The sequence below is a fragment of the Hypanus sabinus genome, assembly GCF_030144855.1.
Source record: "Hypanus sabinus isolate sHypSab1 chromosome X2 unlocalized genomic scaffold, sHypSab1.hap1 SUPER_X2_unloc_7, whole genome shotgun sequence".
In the NCBI taxonomy this organism is placed as follows: domain Eukaryota; kingdom Metazoa; phylum Chordata; class Chondrichthyes; order Myliobatiformes; family Dasyatidae; genus Hypanus; species Hypanus sabinus.
This window is the reverse complement of record NW_026779007.1, coordinates 167,041-182,457: the sequence shown is the minus strand read 5'-3', so window position 1 is coordinate 182,457 and position 15,417 is coordinate 167,041. Positions and strand designations below refer to the sequence as shown.

General features: G+C 44.4%; 1 long non-coding RNA gene across 1 annotated transcript in view; it reads right to left on the bottom strand.

Moving 5' to 3' along the window:
* LOC132385968 (uncharacterized) overlaps positions 1 to 15,417 on the bottom strand; it is a 73,457-nt gene that overhangs the window by 55,116 nt on the left and 2,924 nt on the right. Inside the window, exon 2 of the long non-coding RNA XR_009509366.1 lies at positions 13,886 to 14,152. This is a non-coding gene — a long non-coding RNA (uncharacterized LOC132385968). The remainder of the gene's footprint in view (positions 1 to 13,885; positions 14,153 to 15,417) is intronic.

Here is a 15,417-nt window from a genome sequence, read left to right as displayed (position 1 = left end):
TAAAGTAGATGTGTGTTGCAACTTTTGTTTTTTTTTTGGACTCATAGTGATGGTGTCTGGGAGGAATTCCGGGGGTGGTGTTGGAGGCAGATGTGATAAAGGCTTTTAGATACCACGTGAATGGTTGGAGAATGGAGGGATGTGGACCTTGTGTAGGCAGAGGGGACTGGTTTACTGAGACATAAAGTGACCGGTTCAATTGGTCCAGAACAACACAGTGAGCAGAAGCGCCTGTTCCCCTACTGTCATTGTTTTATGTTGGTGAGACCACGGCTGGAGAACTGTGCAACTCTGGCCGGCCGCCTCGGAAAGGACGTGATTAATCTGGAATTCGCAGTGAAGACTCACGACTTTTGTTGCCGGCCGTGGAGAACGGGAGTCAAAAGGAGACTCGATTGTGACTGTGCACTGACCCCAAAACTGAGCGTGATGCACCACCGATTCTCCCCTCCGCCACCACAGGCCCCGTTGTCACGATGTAATTGTCGGGTTACGTAAAGAGTGACAAATGACACAAATTGTTCAATGAAGAATAGTCACAAACGCTCTCTTTTCATAGGAACTACAGCTTCAGTCAGCTTCAGCTGCCGAACATACGGGGCCGCGGAGCCTACTGGGTGTTGTAGTCCTAATGTCTCAGCTTCTCACTCGCTCCGTGCTTCAACACTATTCCTCAGCCATCACAAACATCTGTTGGAACAGATTCACCGTGATGTCGGAGGAGAACCACGCCTGTCGTTCTGGACGCAGAGGCCGGCAACTACCGACAGCAGGAATTAGGGCAATTAATGCCTCACATTCACCACCCCACTCTGAATAAATTCCTCCTCATCTCTGTTCTGAGGGAAGTTTGGAACAAGTGGTGTACCGCAGGGTCGGATGCTGGGACATTGGTTATTTGTATATTTCTCAGTGTGAGTTTGTGAGGCCTCCGTCGGAGAGGGTCGACCATGGATGTTGCGTCCGAACTGTCCAGATATGCACCACAGAAGCCTCAGATAAATACTCCGGACATGGTCTGACCAGAGTGTTATAAATTACAATATAACCTCCTGGATTTTGAACTCAGCGCTTCACGAATAAAAGCCGGTATTCCATAAGCCTCCTTCACCACCTAATCGACCTGTTTCGCCACATCCAACGAGCTGTGAACTTGCATCCCAAGAACTGTCTCTCTGCAACACTGTTCGGCATCTCGCCGTTGGCAGTGAACAAAATTTCTACACCACATTACAGGCCTTTCGGCCCACAATGATGTGCTGACCATGTCACATACTCTAGAAACTGTCAAGAACTTTCCTACCGCATAGCCCTCTATTTTTCTAAGCTCCATGTACCTAACTAAGAGTCTCTTAAAAGGCCCTGTTCTATCCACCTCTGCCACCTTCGCAATGCATTCCATGCACCACCACTTTCTGTGTGAAACACTTACCCCTGACCTTCCCTCTGTACCTACTTCCAAGCACCTTAAAACTGTGCCCCCACGTGTTAGCCATTTCATCCCTGGGAAATAGCCTCTGGCAATCCACACGATCAGTGCCTCTTATCATTTTATACACGTGTATCAGGTCATCCCTCACCCTCCGGCGCTCCGGGGAGTAAAGGCCAAGTTCACTCTGCCTGTTTTCATAAGGCACGCTCTTCAATCCAGGCAACACCCTTGTAAATCTCCTCTGCACTCGCTGTATAGTATCCACATCCTTCCCGTAGTGAGGTAACCAGAATTGGACACAGTACTCCAGGTGTGGTCTAACTAAGGCGTTGTTTCTCTGTAACATCACCTCACAGCTCTTGAAATCAATCCCACAGTTGATGAAGCCCAGTACTCCATACGGCTTCTTAACAACACTCTCAACAGACGCAGCAGCTTCGAGTGTCCTGTGGACACAGACGCCACTATCTGGCTGATCTGGGTCATCGGACAGGGGTTATCGGACTTGAATTATGATTTGTTCAGTGTTGCCACCTCCCCTGAACCCCGACTCGCTGCCTGTCCCAACCCCGGGAGGGTGGGAGTTTATCTCAGTTACGAGTCCGGGACAGATTCATTTTACAACGCGGAGACCAACTCCCATCTCCACACCTTCACTGGGAATAAATTCACGAAAAAACGTTAAACTGTCTTCTGGATTTGCGATGAAAACAAGTGTCTAAGAATCTGCTCCAGTTCCGCTCCGGTTCTGTAAACAGGCTGGGTCTTGGGACCAATGTCAGGAGTAATGTCCCTGTAAATATAAATGTGCGGAGAGTGAAATAAACACGAGATGAGAATTATCGATCTATTAATGTTAACTCGCTCACCACGTCCATCAACAGAACAGAAACACGGCGGATTCGGTCCTGAGCTGCCCCGGGTCCTAAAGTCCACCCGCACTGAGTCAGTTTAATGGGGACAAGCCGGGGCGGTGCTGACTGGAAAAAGGAGGTCAAGTTGAATCTTGGAAAGACCGTAAGACATAAGAGCAGAATGTGGCCGTTCCGCCCATCGATTCTGCTCCGCCATTCTATCATTGCAGATCCCGGATCCCACTCAACCCCATACACCTGCCTTCTCGCCATGTCCTTTGATGGCCTGATCGATCAGGAAATGACCATCTTCCGCCATAAATATACCCACAGACAGCTTCCACCGCAGCCCGTGGCAGTGTATTCGACCGGTTCACTACTCTCTGGCTAAAAATATTCCTGCTTACCTCTGTTCAAAAACATCTCCCCTCAATGTTGAGGCTGTGCCGTCTACTCTGGATGCCCCATCATATGAAACACATGCACCCTGTCTCGTCCCTTCAACACTCGGTAGGTTTCGATGAGATCCTGCTTCCTTTCTGAGATATGGGACCAAAAACATTGACAAAACTCCAAGTACGGCCTAACCTGTGTATTATAAAGGATCAGGATTATATACTTAATTAAATATTCCATTCCTCTTCAAAAAAGCCAACAATGTATTTTCTTTCTTTAAGACTTAACCTGTGAAATACCTTTCTGGGTCTTTGCACGAGTCCCCCCGCAGCTCTGATATTTGAATTTTCTCCCCATTTAAACACTAGTCTGCACTATTATTCCTTTGACCAAAATGTATTATCATACATTTCCCAACACCGTATTCAATCTGCCACTTTTTTAACCAATCCTTCTGTTGTCTAAGTCCTGTTGCAATCACATTGTTTCCTCAGCACTACTTTCCCCTCCACCTATCATTGTATCATCCGCAAACTTTGCCACAAAGTCATCAATTCCATTATCTGAATCGTTGATACACAATGTGAAGAGTAGCGGTCCCAATACTGACCCCTGAGGAACACTAGTCACTGGCAGCCAGCCTGAAAAGGCCCATTTTATTCCCACCTGATGCCTCCTGCCTGTCAGCCATTCCTCTGTCCATGCCAGTATCTTTCCTGTAACAACATGGGATTTTATCTTTCTCGGCAACCTCATGTGTGGTACCTTATCAAAGGCCTTCTGAAAATCGAAGTAAATGATATCAACTGCCTCTCATTTGTCCATCCTCCTTTTCACTTCCTCACTGACCTCTAACAGGTTTGTCAGGCACGATTTCCTTTTACAGAAACCATGCTGACATTGACTTGTTTTATCATCAGTCTCCAAGTACCTCGGAAACTCATCCTCCTTAAATGATTACAATACTTTCCCAACCACGGAACTCAGGCTGACTGGCCTAGAAATTCCTTTCTTTTGCCTTCTTCCCTTCGTAAAGAGTGCAATTTTCTACTTTCCGATCCGACGGGACCATGCCAGAATCAAGTGATCCTTGAAAGACCGTGACCAATGCATCTGTATCTCTTCAATAGCTTTTCTCAGGACTCTGGGTTGTTGTCCATCTGTTCCAGGGGACTTGTCCACCTTCAGACCTTTGAGTTAGTCACGCGCTTTTTCCTTTGTAATAGCAAAGGCACTCGCTCCTTCTGTGTCTGCCACAGTGAAGAATGATGCAAAGTATTCACTAAGTTTCTCTGCCATTTTTTGTTTCCCATTACTACCTCACCAGCATCATTTTCCAGTGCTCCAATATCAGCTCTCATCTCCCTTTCGCTCCTTATGTAGCTAAAATATAATAGCCTGTTTTATATTATTGGCGAGTTTGCTCTCGTGTTTCTCCTTTACCATTCTTATGGCTTCTTAGTTGCCTTTTGTTGAACTTTAAAAGCATCCCGATGATCCAACATCCCACTCAATTTTGCTACTTACATGCCATTTCCTCAGCTTTTACACAGGCCTTTTGATTAATTTTTGGAAGTTCGACTGTAAAGTTTTATGAGATTTTTTTATTTAGATTTCTTGTGCAAGTTATACGCAAGTTTCTGAGATACAAGAAAGCACAAGGCAGTATTTATCAATTCTTATTATAATTAAGAATATTTTCTTTGAGATAGGTGCAGGGGTGGGTAAATTACTATTTACAGATGATGGAGGTTTATGAATTTGAGATAGAAATGTCAATTTAACTGTATATAGGATGCCATTAGCAATTAATCAGTTGGCAAATAGATGGGACTTAAGCTTTCAGCGGCAAAAAACACAAGTCAAATGTTTTATAAACAGGATTAATAGACCTGTGCTTGATTTGAAATCATCTGATCAAACTCTTGAAGACGTGTAAGTGGTGAGATTTCCAGACAGGTGGATGCACAATGAGCTGACAGGGAAGCACCGTATCAGTAAAATAATTGATAAATATAAAGGAGCAATAAATATTCTCGGTGTCTCTGTGGATATTCTTCAGGTGCAACATGAAAATCTCTGCTGACCATTTACATTTGTTTCATTAGATCTTGTCTTGATTCTGTGGCTGATGGATCAGCTTCATCTCCAACTTTCAAATGTTTGGCTGTGAGACAAGATTCTGTTATGGTGCAGTAAAGTCGTCTGCTGTTTCAGGTTTACTGATTGATTTTTCGGAGGTTGAATTTAATGTTAACGTACTGGTTTAATTTGAAGTAGCAAAGAAATGATCATCCTGTTAGAGGTGTGTCGGAGGACTGTTGGGAACATCACAAGAAGAGAGTTATAGTTTAGGGTGCTTGGGTTCTTATTACGCTGGGAATGTGGGTTCGTTGAATTATGCAATATGTCCCACTGTGGCATTCCCGGCAACCCCAACTTGTTTTTGTAAATGCCTTTATTGATTTTGGGATACACGGTTTAATAAAGTCTCGGGACTTGTTACGCCTTGAAATCTGTTAGTTCATTGGTACATTAAGGAAATTTATTGTGATATGTTAATACAGAAGGATCAAAATATAATTTAACTGGGGTTGTTAGTGTGGCTGTTATTGTGCCCACATTATAGGTAACGATAAAGAAACGACATTGACCGATTTCTGGAGAACAACATTCTCGATACACTTTCAGATGAAGCACGTGACCCCATCGTGAACTTGGTCACATCCTCATCATGGAAGACAATCCAATTGATGTCATCCAAGCGGTCCTGCAGCATGAAGTCCGATTGGTCGGACCAACAGTGGACGGATCATCTATGGCCGCTTCTTGTTTGAGTTTTTGCCTGTACATCGGCAGAAGCCGGATCAGAGAGTGATCTGATTGTTGAAGTGTGGTCGGAGGAGCACTTTGTAAGCGTTATGGAGAGGTTGAGTGTGCCAGCTCCTCGAGAGCTCACCTGGATGTGCTGACAACACTTCGGAGGGATTCAGTCAGCGATGCTGGACTAAAGTCACGGCGACAATGAAGGCAGCCTCTGGGTGGGCAGTCTTCAGCGTGTTGAGGGTTTCGTACAGTTCCTTGAGAGCCAGGTCAGTATCAGCCTGGGGCAGAATGTACACTGCTGTGATGAAAACACCGTGAACTCCCTGGGCAGCCAGCAGGGTCTAAACAGCTGCTCCACATCTGGGCAACAAAGGATTGGAGCACATGCATATTCTGGGGGTTGCACCAAGCATTGTTGACCATGAAGCATACCCCACCTCCTTTACTCTTCCCAGTGAGTGGTTTCCACCTGTCCACAGGGAACAGGGAGAACCCAAAGGGTTCGATGGCATGGTCCGGTGTCTCCTCCGTCAACCAGGTCTCCGCAAAGCACAAAACATTACGTTCTTTTGTTTCCCGCTGGTGAGAGATTTCACTTATCAGTTCACACAGCTTGTTGTCCACGGACTGGGTTCTCATCATGCTGTGAATATGGGTTCGCTGGATTATGCAATATGTCCCACTGAAGCGTTCTTGGTAACCCCACATTGTTTTTCTCAATCCCTTTAGTTGATTTTAGCATACACAATTTAATGTCTCAGGATTCTGTTATGCTTGACAATCTTGATTTGTCAGTATATTGTGGAAAATTATAATGATGTGTTAAACATTGCTGCAGAAGAATCAAAAGATAACTTAACCGGGATGACAGTGTGGCTGTTTTTTGTTCATGAATTACAAGTAACAATAAAGAAACGATTTACCAACCATTTATCAGTATATACAGTAGAATTTGTTTCCATCATTTTAGGCTTACGGTGGGTGGTGGAAATTTGTTCAAGTAAAGTTGTCATTTGTTCAGATGCCTGTTCGGTTTTGATGAGTCTTAAAACAGGTAGTTCTTGCAGTAGGACAGATTTACTGTTGGAAACTCATCAAACATTATTTCATAAGCAGAGTATTGGTTTATATTTCCACTTCTTATGGGTCCCTGCACACAGCGGATCAGTTACAAAAGCTGTTAAAATTTCAACTAGCACATCCAAAGCGAAGGGGTTGTTGGATTGATAATTAAATCAAGATTGATGAGATAAAGGGCATCAATGGAGACAACTTTACAGAATGTTGTATTTCCATGTGAACCCGCAAACCCGCTGATATCCCCACAAGCACATTAGATTATCCCAGAGAAAGAATCATTTCAAACAGTTCACAGAATAGTTGCCTCATTGAAAAAGCAAACTGCATTCATTTTTAAAGAATTTCTGTCTGTTTGCATCTCTATGTGTTCCTTTGCGTCCTTGTATGTGTCTGTCCGTCTCTTTGTGTGTCTGTGTGTGTTTGTGTCAGAGACCAGGTCACAGACAGCGCTCGGTCTTTGTCGTGACGGCGTAGCTGCTGAGAACACATGGCTATCCCGTCTACTCCACACTCCGTGCCCCCACCTATTCTGTAGCGCACAGAAAGGGAACAGACCGGCCTCTCCCGGAAACCACAAGCCTTCATCTCTGAGAGAACATTGCTGCTTTCCAAACTATGAAGAATTACACAACATCTATAATTCACTGTGCGTGTCAACCGTCATCAAAGTGCGGGATGTGGGGACGGGTGGGTGGCGGGGAAAAAGGCGACAGAAAAGGGGGAAGATTAGGGAGGAATGTGTGGAGGAAAGAGTTGGGCAGTGTGGATGAGAACGGATGAAGAGAGGAGGACAGGGGTAAGAAATTGAGGCTGTAGGTATTTAGTCTCTCTCTCTCTCTCTCTCTCTCTCTCTCTCTCTCTCTCTCTCTCTCTCTCCTCTCTCCTCTCTCCTCTCTCCTCTCTCCTCTCTCCTCCACACTCCCTAACCCGGCCTATTCTGTAGCACATAAAAAGGGAACAAACTGGCCTCTCCTGGAAACCACAAGCCTTCATCTTCCGAGAAAACATTGTCACTGTCCAAACAACGAAGAATTGTACAACATCAGACAATTCACTGTGCGAGTCAACCGTCATCACAGTACGGGTGGGGGATGTAGGGACGGGAGGGTGGCCCAGAAAACGAGCTGCAGTAAAGGAGGAATTGTGGTGAGGGTGAGAGGCAGGGGAAGCATTGAGTAGAAAGGGAGAAAGAGACAATAAGGGAGAGAAGAAGGGGATTGAGTGAGTGGGTAGAGTAGGGAGGAATGTGCGGAGAACAAGGGTGTGTCAGTGGGGAAGTGAACGGATGAAGAGAGGAGAGAGAGTGTGTGAAAAAGAGGGAAATAGGTGAGGCGAGAGGAGGAAGAGAAAGGATGAGGGATTGGGAGACATGAGATGGAGAGAAAGTGACGGTGAGGGAACGGGGAAGCAGAGGTGGCAAGAGAGGGAAGGGGTGAAAATGGGGGCAGGAGAGTTTGAGGTAAAGAGGAGAAACGGGCAATTTTTTGGAAGCGGGGTGAATGGCAATGGGGGGAGGGAGGGAGGGAGAGAGAGGGAGAGAGAGGGAGAGGGGGAGAGAGGGGGGGGGAAGAGGGGGGGGGGAGAGAGAGAGGGGGGAGAGAGAGGGGGAGAGGGGGAGAGGGGGAGAGGGGGAGAGGGGGGGGGGGAGAGAGAGAGAGAGAGAGAGAGAGAGAGAGAGAACGAGAGAACGCGCCACACCTTGACCATGGATATCTAGTATCAATTCACATCTGTCCCCAGCAGGAAATCCTGAAAGCTTCCCGACAACAGCCCCAACCAATTCCCCTTCATCAAGACTTTATTTGGAGTCAGAGAGCACTATAACAAACAAACCCTTTTTCCCATTTAGTCCATACCGAATTGTTATTCTGCGGAGTCCCATAACCGCAGCTGGACCATGGTCCTCAATACTCCTCCCGTCCCTGTACTGATCCAAACTTTTCTACAATGAAATCCATAACTTCCACTGGCAGCTCTTCCCCGACGCTCACCACCTTCAGAGTGAAGGAAATCCCACTCAGATTCCTTATAATTATTTTACATTTCACCCTTAAACTGCGACCTCCAGTTCCCATCTCACCCAACCTCAGATGAAAAATCCTGCCTGCATTTTCCAACACTAAAGGGAATAAAGTCCTTAACTTTTTCTAAAGCTCGAGTCCTCAAGTCCCAGCAAACGTAAATTTCTCTGCACTCTCTCTATTTTGTTGATAATTTTCCTTTAGGCAGGTAACAAAAACTACACACAATACTCCAGATTAGGCTTGACCAACGACTTATACAACTTCAACATAACATCCCATCTGCTGTACTCAATACTTTGATTTATGAAGTCCAATGTGCCAAAAGCACTCATTTTGATGCTGTCTACCTGTGACGCCACTTTCAAGTCATTATGAACCTGTGTTCACAGATCCCTCTGATCTACCAACTCCTCAGGACCCGTGTCTTCATGCACCCCAAATCAGTGCACACCCCGAATTCAAACCTTTGAATATGAAACAATGTTGGATGAGTTTCCAGCAGTAAATCTGACCTGCTGCAAGAATGACCTTTTTAAGACTCTTGAAAACCGAAAGGGAATCTGAAAGAATTACAACTTTGCAGCAAAAAAATTCCTCACCCACTGTAAGCGTGAAATGATGACAAGCGATTCTGTTGCACCTGATAAATAGTTGGTAGGTCATTTTTTATTGTTACCAATAATTCACGCAGAACGCAGCAACATCAACAATCCCAGTTAATTTATATTTTGATCCTCTGGAAAATGGTTCAACTTTCTCAATAATTTCCTTAATATACACTGAACCAACAAATTCTCAGGCAGAACAGAATTGTTAGACTTCATTAAATTGAGTATCTTATAATCAAATAAAGGCATTGACAGAAACAAGGTGGGGTTACCGAGAACACAACTGTGGGACGATTTGCATAACCCAACAAACACATATTTCCAATGTGATCAGAACCCAGGCAACGAAAACTAAAAACACTCTTCTTGTGAAGTTCCCAAAAGTCCTCCAGCACACCTTTAACAGCATACTCATGTTTCCCCCTTAAATTAATCCAATATGTTAAGATTAAATTCAAACTCCATAATTTCAATCAGTAAAGCCGAAACAGGGGACGACCTGACTGCACCACAACACAGTCTCAAAGCCTGTGCTTGTATCACACACAAACATAATAAAGTTGAAGCTGATCTATAAACCACAACTATAATCAAGAATAGATCCAAATAAACAAATGAGATTGGTCATCAAATATTTTCATGTCACACCCAAGAATACTCACAGGGATAACGAAGAGTATTTAATGTTTCTTTATATTTATCAATTATTTTTGTCCGGTGCTTCCATGTCAGCTTATTATCCATCCACATGCCTGGAAATCTCACCACTGACACCTTTTAAGGAGTTTGACCATATCATTTCCAATCAAGTGCAGGTCCATTAATCCTGTCTGAAAAACACATAACTTGTCCCACCCATACCTGACACAAAATGTTCAATTAAAACAACTCAAAGTTAGATAATAGCCCCTCCATCCTCATTTCCACAATTTCATAAAAATTCTTTCCTTCCATAAATACCATTTCCCTTTTGAATAGTAAAAATACTACTGTTACAACATCTATATTTAACTGGCTTTACTAATACCATCTTCCAAATATAAAAATGAATTTAATGTCATACTTGCCCACCCATACCTTTACAAGACGTACAAATAGAAACAATCAGAAAAATTGTACAATAGCCCTCTCAATTGCATTTCCAAAAATTAATCAAAAGTCCGTCCTTCAATAAATATTATTTGCCTCTTCAATATCAAAAATATTGCTATTACAACATGTTTATTTAACTGTACTTTTCTAATATGATCTTCCAAACCCAAACTGATTCCAATGTTATTTAAGGCAGAGATTGCTAGGTATCTGAGTAGCCAGGGTATCAACGGTTATGGTGAGAAGGCGGGGGAGTGGGACTAAATGGGAGAATGGATCAGCTCATGATGAATTGGCAGAACAGAGTCGATGGGCTGAATGACCGACTTCTGCTCCTTTGTCTTATGGTCTTATTCTACCGTTCCAAATTCCCCTCTGATAAAACGTGAATTTACCTCTTTTATCGAAAATATAATTCAAACACTCGATTACCATACATTCCACAAGTTTACATAAATGAGACTTTAATGATATTGGCCTACAAGAAGGAGGATCAGACGGGGAGATCCAGGTTTTAGAATGGGAACTACTACAACCATTTTCCATGAGAAAAGTAGATGGCCAAACCTCCAAATGTGATTCAGAAAGTTAAAATCAAGATTTTCTACAAGTTCATGATGCAGTCTATTCCCATTCACAACACTATACTCTGCCCCTTTTCCTTATAAAACTGACATCACCCCTCTACCAACTAACCTGTCAAGCCAAACGACAATATAATCCTGCACAGGAATAAAACTTAAAATTTGCAGGTTTCCTGAACAGATATAACATCGGAAGAATCTGACAAATCAGAAATAAACTGCTGAAAGTGTTGGCCATGTAAAATCAGGCTTCTTGCATTTCACTTCAATATTTCAATCCCATTACATATCTTCACAAGTAGACTGGGATGCAGAAACCCCCACAACTCAGAGCTTCATTTACAGCTTACCACATAACACCAGTTACACCAAGATACCTTTCTGCAGCTTTCACAATAATTTTAATTCCCTCAGTCTGATGAGATGTCTGACGTGTACAATTTACCGCATCCGTTATAAACATCACAAACTTCATTTTATCCAGCAGTGAAGTACCTTTGGTGAGAGAACTGTGATGCCGGCATATATCCACTGACGTCACAGTCTGTTCCTTGAGTGGGATCACTTTATCCAGTTTACCTGCTCTGCTTGCTGTACTTGTCCTTGAACAGGCCCTTCTGCTCACTGTGTTGTTCTGAACCAATTGTCACTTCATGCCTTACAAAACCAATCCCTTCTGACTACACAAGGAACACATCCCTCCATTCTCCTCACATCCACGTGGTACCTAATAGCCTCGTTTGCACCTGCCTCCACCACCACCCGATATTCACTCCAGACACCCACCACTATGAGAATGAAAAGCAAAACTCGAAACGCAAATCTCCTTTAAACATTCGGAGTCAGGTTTTTAACATCATTGCCTTTTCAATTTTTTTTTCAACAGCAGCTATGCAGAGAAAAGAGACAAAATGCACTAAATTACAAAATACTTCAATAGTGAAAAAAGGTCCAATGAGGATGTGTTCCCCCTTTCTCCTGAAGTGCATGCCCACTGGCATTGGACATTTCCTCTTTAGAGAAAAAATCCCGTCTCTCCACTCTGTCTGTGTCTCTCACATTCCTGTAAACGTCTGTCAGACCTCCCTCAGCCTCTGCCACTCCGGAGAAAATTCCCCGAGATTGTCCGGTCTCACTTTATCCAGGCAGCATCCTGTTAAGCCTCTTCGGCTCACCATTCAAAACCTCCACATTATTCTTGCATTCGAATGCAATTCTCCAGATGTGGTTAAACAAGAGATTTATACAACTGCAACATAACTGCCTGACAATGGAACCACTATCTGGGAGTTATGAACTTGCATTCCAAGATCCCCCTGCAGATCAACACAGTCCAATCTCGCCCCATGAATATAACAGCAACGAGATAATGCTGAGGCTTTATGAGACACGAGTTAGGCCGCACTTGGAGAAGTGTCAACAATGTTGGGCCCCACATCTCAGACAGGATGTGTTGTCATTGGAGAGAGTCCAGAGGAGGTTCAGAAAGATGATTTTGGGAATGAACGGGTTAAAATATGAGGAGCACTTGGCAGCTTTGACCCTGTGCTCACTGGAACTCAGAAAAATGCGGGGAATCTCAATGAAATCTACCGAATGTTGAAAGGACTGGATAAGGTGGGAGAAGGTATTTCCTGTGGTGGGGCACAGCCACAAAGTTGAGGGGCCACCTTTTCAAACAGAGGTAAGCAGCTTATTTTTTTTTATTAGACAAGGTGTATTGGATCTGTGGAATTCTCTGCCACAGACTGCGGTGGAGGCCGAGTGTGTGGGTATATTCAAGGTGGAAGTTGATCGTTTCCTGATCGGTCAGGGCATCAAAGGATATGGCGGGAGGTCAGATATCTGGAATTGAGTGCGATCTGGGATCAGCCATGATGGAAAGGTGGCTGACTCAATGGGCTGAATGGCCTAATTCTGTTCCTATGCCTTATGGACTTATGAACAGAAGCCCCCTCAATCATGATGAATCTCCTCTGCACTCTTCCAGCACAAAACATCCTTTGTACAGAATGCTAAGCGGAACTGAATGCAACGTTTCAAGAACATTATCATGTCAGGCAGCATCTGTTGAGGGGATTAGAGTCGATGGTTGGGACAGAACCCGTCACTTACGGCACTAACACAGGCCTTTCGGCCCAACCTTTTCATGCTGTCCTCCTGTCCATTTAAACTAATCCCTCTGCCTGTCTTTGACACAGAACACAGATATCTACAGCACATTACAGGCTCTTCAGCCCACAATGTTGTACCGACCATGTAACCTACTCTAGAGACTGCCTCGGATTTCCCGATCATATAGCCCTCTGTGTTTCTAACCTCCATGACGCTATCTAAGAGTCTATTAAAATATCCTGTTGTATCCACCTCCACCATCGCTGCCAGCAGTGCATTCCACGCACCCAGCACTCTCTGTGTGAGAAACTTACCCCTGACATTCCCTCAGTACCGACTTCTAAGTAGCTAAAACTACGTCCCCACGTGTTAGGCACTTCAAGCCTTGAAAAATGCCTCTGGCTATCCACATGGTCAAAGCCTCTCACCATCTTATACACCTCTATCAGGTCACCTCTCATCCTCCGTCGCTCCAAGAAGGAAAGGCCAAGTTCACTCAATCTATTCTATCTATCTATCTATTAAGGCATGCTCTCCAATCCAAGAGCAACATCCTTGTAAATCTACTCTACACTCTCTGTAGTATCCACATCCTTCCTGTAGTGAGGCCACCAGAACTGAACACAGGACTCCCAAGTGGGGTCCAACTAAGCCCACAGCCCTGCCGTGTTGGGGTACAATTACTTTTGTACAGGTTAGGAGAAATATAGCTTCAACATCACCTCACAGCTCTTGAACTCAATCCCACGGTTGATGAAGCCCATCACACCAGACACCTTCCTAACAACACTGCCAACCTCCACAGCAGCTTTGAGTGTCGAATGGACATGGACCCCAAGATCTCTCTGACCGTCCACAATGCCAAGAGTCTTACCATTAATATTATATTCTGTGTTCAAATTTGACCTGCAGAAATGAACCTCTTCATCTGTGTTGAACTCCATCTGCGCTTCCCAGTTCTGCATCCGAGGCAAGGAAATAGATTGCAGAGCCTCTGGCGAAGATCATTATGTCCCCATTGTCCACGGGAATTGTACCGGAGTATTGGAGGGAGGCGAATGTTGTCCCCTTGTTCAAAAAGGGTAGTAGGGATAGTCCCGATAATTATAGACCATTGAGCCTTACATCTGTGGTGGGAAAGCTGTTGGAAAAGATTCAGAAAGATAGGATTTATTGGCATTTAAAGAATCATGGTCTGATCAGTGACAGTCAGCACGGCTTTCTGAAGGACAGATCGTGTCTAGAAAGCCTGATGGAGTTCTTTTAAGAGGTGACCAGGCATATAGATGAGGGTAGTGCAGTGGATGTGATCTACATGGATTTTAGTAATGCATTTGATTAAGTTACACGCGGTGGGCTTATTCATAAAGTCAGAAGGCTTGGGAACCAGGGATGTTTGACCAGGTGGATTCAGAATTGGCTTGCCTGCAGAAAGCAGAGAGTTCTGGTGGAGGGAGTACATTTGGATTGGAGGGTTGTGACTAGTGGTATCCCACAAGGGTCAGTTCTGGGACCCCTACTTTTTGTGATTTTTATTAACGACCTGGACGTGGGGGTAGAAGAATGGGTTGGCAAGTTTGCATAAGACACAAAGATTGGTGGTGTTGTGGATAATGAAGAGGATTGTCAAAGATTGCAGAGAGACATTGAAAGGATGCAGGAGTGGGCTGAGAATTGGCAGATGGAGTTCAACCCAAAGAAGTGTGAGGTGGTACACTTTGGAAGGACAAACTCCAAGGCAGAGTACAAAGTAAATGGCAGGATACTTCGCAGTGCAGCCTAGCAGAGGGATCTGGGGCTACATGTACACAGATCCCTGAAAGTTGCCTCACAGGTAGACAAAGTAGTTACGAAAGCTTATGCGGTGTCAGCTTTCATAACTCGAGGGATAGAGTTTAAGAGTCGCGATGTAATGATGCAGCTCTATAAAACTCTGGTTGGGCCACAGGGAGTACTCTGTCCAGTTCCGGTCATCTCACTATAAGAAGAATGTGGAAGCACTGGAAAGGGTACAGAGCAGATTTACCAGAATGCTGCTTGGTTTAGAGAGTATGGATTATGATCAGAGATCAAGGGAGCTAAGGCTTTACTCTCTGGAGAGAAGGAGGATGAGAGGAGAAATGATAGAGGTATACTTGATATTAAGGGGAATAGATAGAGTGGACAGGCAGCGCCTCTTCCCCAGGGCACCACTGCTCAATACAAGAGGACATGGCTTTAAGGTAAGGGGAGGGAAGTTCAAGGGGGATATTAGAGGAAGATTTTATACTCAGAGAGTGGTTGGTGCGTGGAATGCACTGCCCGAGTAAGTGGTGGAGGCAGATACACTAGTGAAGACTACTAGACAGATGTATGGAGGAATTTAAGCTAAGGGAGGCAGAGTTTAAGGGTCAGCACAACATTGTG